Source organism: Papaver somniferum, chromosome 2 (genome assembly GCF_003573695.1).
Source record: "Papaver somniferum cultivar HN1 chromosome 2, ASM357369v1, whole genome shotgun sequence".
Classification (NCBI taxonomy): Eukaryota; Viridiplantae; Streptophyta; class Magnoliopsida; order Ranunculales; family Papaveraceae; genus Papaver; species Papaver somniferum.
In genome coordinates this window covers 80,813,118-80,816,714 of record NC_039359.1, presented here as the reverse complement: position 1 = coordinate 80,816,714, position 3,597 = coordinate 80,813,118, and the positions used below count along the sequence as shown (strand labels likewise).

At 39.7% G+C, this 3,597-nt stretch overlaps 1 pseudogene; it reads right to left on the bottom strand.

Moving 5' to 3' along the window:
* Nucleotides 1–878: 878 nt before the first annotated feature.
* On the bottom strand, nt 879–978 carry LOC113354604 (annotated as a pseudogene).
* Between the last annotated feature and the right edge of the window lie 2,619 nt (nt 979–3,597).

The following is a 3,597-nucleotide window of genomic DNA, read 5'->3' as shown; positions in this document are numbered from 1 at the left end:
GAAAGTCATTCGAAAAATATTGGTTACTCTTTTAAGCATACTTCGAAGTTCTTGACGGTTTCTGTAAGTTGAATGCGTGACTGCGCCTCCTTGTAATATCGGTGAGGCCTTGGGTATCAAAGCTCCACCCAGCTTCCCTCGCCTGTATTCAACTTACTTTAACTCGGATTGATTCCAGAGGGGTTTGCTTAAATGGTAACGAATTCTCGTTCGAAGGATTAGAATCTGGTCTAGAATCAATCTAAGTGGAGCCATCATGCTTTTTGTTTGCTAGAAATCAATAGGTTTGATTTGGTTGAGTCGGCCTTGATCTGTGTTTGCTTACCCTTCCAATTTAGAAAATTCTATTGTATGCCTGAACGTAAAAGAGACGCACTAGGTAGATTTGTTAAAGAGAAACCTAGTAGTTCGAAGCGTCTCGATTACCTTAATCTAGAGAGACCGACTTTTGAAGAGTCTGTTTTTGAACCCTTTGACTGAGGAGAGAATCCCTGTTGCTCCGATAGCGCCAGAAATAACAACTTTGAAAGCTTTGTTGAATCCAACTAGGACTACTCGTCCCTCATGTATCAGGTTAGCTGAGACGGAAACAACTTATGAACTTAAACCTGGGACCTTACAGCTGCTCCCAATCTTTTTAAGGAAAGAAAATGAAAACCCTTATTTCCATGTTAGGGACTTTGAGGAAATTTGTAGTACCTTCAGGATTAGAAACCTAGATGATGATGCTTTGAAACCTAGGTTATTCCCCTTTTCCCTGAAAGATAAAGCTAAATCGTGGTTATATAGTTTGGCTTCCGGGTCAATCGAAACGTATGAACAACTTACATCTTCCTTTTTGAACAAGTTTTTCCCTAGGCACAAAACATCATCTATTAGGACGCAAATCTGCACGTTTTCTCAACAAGAGGGAGAAAATTTGTATAGGTATTTGGAAAGGTTCAATGATTTATTAGCCCAATGTCCTCATCATGGTTTAGAGAAGGTTAGGTTAGTTCAGATCCTTTATGAGGGTTTAGATTATCCCACCACAACCATAGTAGAATCTATGTGTACTGGTGGATTTGAGAACCAAACAGTTGATGACGCGATGACATATTTGCATGAAGTCGTCGAAAAGACCCAACAATGGGAAAGTAGTAGAGGACCCCAGAAAAAAATTCTTCTCGGCAGAGGAAACGTTAATAGGATAGAAGGAGGCTATGAATCAGATGCCAAAATTGCTGCTATAGCGAAAAGGTTAGAAGCTTTAGAAGTGGGTAACACTAGTGGTAGAGTGGAGCCTTTTTTGGAAGGCCAGAATAATGAAGAGCAAGCCAATGCTCTATATAATAACACTAGGTTTGATAATCGTCAGAAGTTTGACCCATATTCAGAAACCTATAATCCTGGTTGGAGAAACCATCCGAACTTTTCATGGTCTAAGAGCCAGAGTCAGGGTCAGTCTAATATTTCTAATGCTCCCCCAGGTTTTGGCTACACTAGGAATACATCAGGACCAGAAAATAAAACGACTAGATTAGAGGAATCTATTAAGATGTTAGCAAAAACTCAGGAAATGTTAGCACAGAGCCATGTTAGTTTTCAACAGGAAACTAAGCAGAATTTTTAAACTAATGCTTAGAGCCTTGCTAAGTTAGAACTTCAAGTCGGCCAAATAGCTAAGACCTTAAGTGAGAGAGATAATGGTAGGTTCCCTATTCATACTAATCCCAATCCTAGAGGAGTTCATGAAGTAGGTACAAAACCATCGAATAAATTGAATGCTATTAGAACCCTTAGGAGTGGTAGAATAGTAGAAATCAGGTAACCATGCCCGATAGTGAACATACTGTAGTTCACCCCTCAGGACCACTAGCTAAGGAAACTGATAAAATTTCTGATGATGCCAACTCAGTTCCTGAGAGGTCTGATTCTGTGCCTAGAGCCCCATTTCCTCAGCTATTAGTACCAACAAAGAAGGAATCGAACTTTAATGACATATTGGAGGTTTTTAAGCAAGTTACCATAAACCTTCCTTTATTAGATGCAATTAGGAAAATTCCTGCTTATTCCAAGTTCCTTAAGGATATGTGTACGCGAAATCGAAAACTTAGCGTCCATAAGAAAGCCTTTTTAGCTAGTCACGTAAGTTCAATTATTCAAAACACTACAACTCCAAAGTACAAAGACCCAGGTTCCCCTACCATTGCTTGTACAATAGGTAAACACCGGGTAGAAAAAGCTTTACTTGACTTAGGAGCCAATGTGAACCTACTTCCGTACCATGTGTACTTACAACTAGGACTTGGTGAAATGAAACCTACTCAGATAACACTGCAGTTAGCTGATAGGTTTGTTAAAATTCCTCGAGGTGTTATTGAGGATGCCCTTATTGAGGTCGACAAGTTTATCTATCCAGTGGATTTCGTGGTCCTAGATACACAACCTGTCCCTGACCCAGAGAACCAGATACCTGTGATTTTAGGTCGCCCGTTTTTAGCTACGTCGAATGCGATCATTAACTGTCGAAATGGTGTGATGAATTTATCTTTTGGTAATATGACTATGAATATTTTTGATGTCAGTAAGCTACCTTATGAGCTAGATGACACATGTGTTGAAGAGGTGAACATGATAGAAGCCTTAGTTCAGAAGTCATTACCAAACATTTTATTTGAAGACCCATTAGAAAGTTGTCAATCCCATTTTGTTTTAGATTTTGATGATGATAGCACTACTGAACAAGTGAATGCTCTATTAGATTCTACCCCTGTGTTAGACACTGATAGATGGAAAGCTAGGTTCGAACCGTTACTAGTTTCTGAGACTACCCTAATTCCTTCTTTAGAAGAGCCCCCAAAGTTGGACCTTAAACCACTACCCGATACTCTACAGTATGTGTTTTTAGGCCCATCTGAGACTTTACTTGTGATTGTATCTTCCGATTTGGATATTAATCAGGAAAGTAGGCTAGCAAAAGTACTTCAAGACAATAAGGAAGCTTTAGGGTGGACAATAGCAGACATTAAGGGTATAAGTCCTACTGTGTGTATGCAACAGATTCATTTAGAGGAAGACTCCAAACCTTCTAGGGAGATGCAACGTCGAATGAACCCTAACATGAAAGAGGTAGTTCGAAAAGAGGTGCTTAAGTTGTTATATGCGGGTATTATTTACCCAATTTCATACAGTAAGTGGGTCAGCCCTGTTCAGCTTATCCCCAAGAAATCAGGTATCCCTGTAGTCCAGAATGATAATAATGAATTAATCCCAACCCGAGTGACCACGGGATGGCGTGTGTGTATTTACTATAGGAAATTGAACAAGGTCACAAGGAAGGATCACTTTCCCCTTCCTTTTATCGACCAAATGCTAGAACGATTAGCTGGACATAGTCACTATTGCTTCTTAGATGGCTACTCTGGTTATAATCAGATCGTTATTTCCCAGAAGACCAAGAGAAAACCACTTTTACCTGTCCCTTTGGTACCTTTGCGTATAGACGCATTCCTTTCGGGATTTCTAATGCCCCTGCGACTTTTCAGCGTTGCATGATGAGCATATTTTCTGACATGGTAGAACGATTTTTAGAGGTCTTTATGAATGATTTTTCAG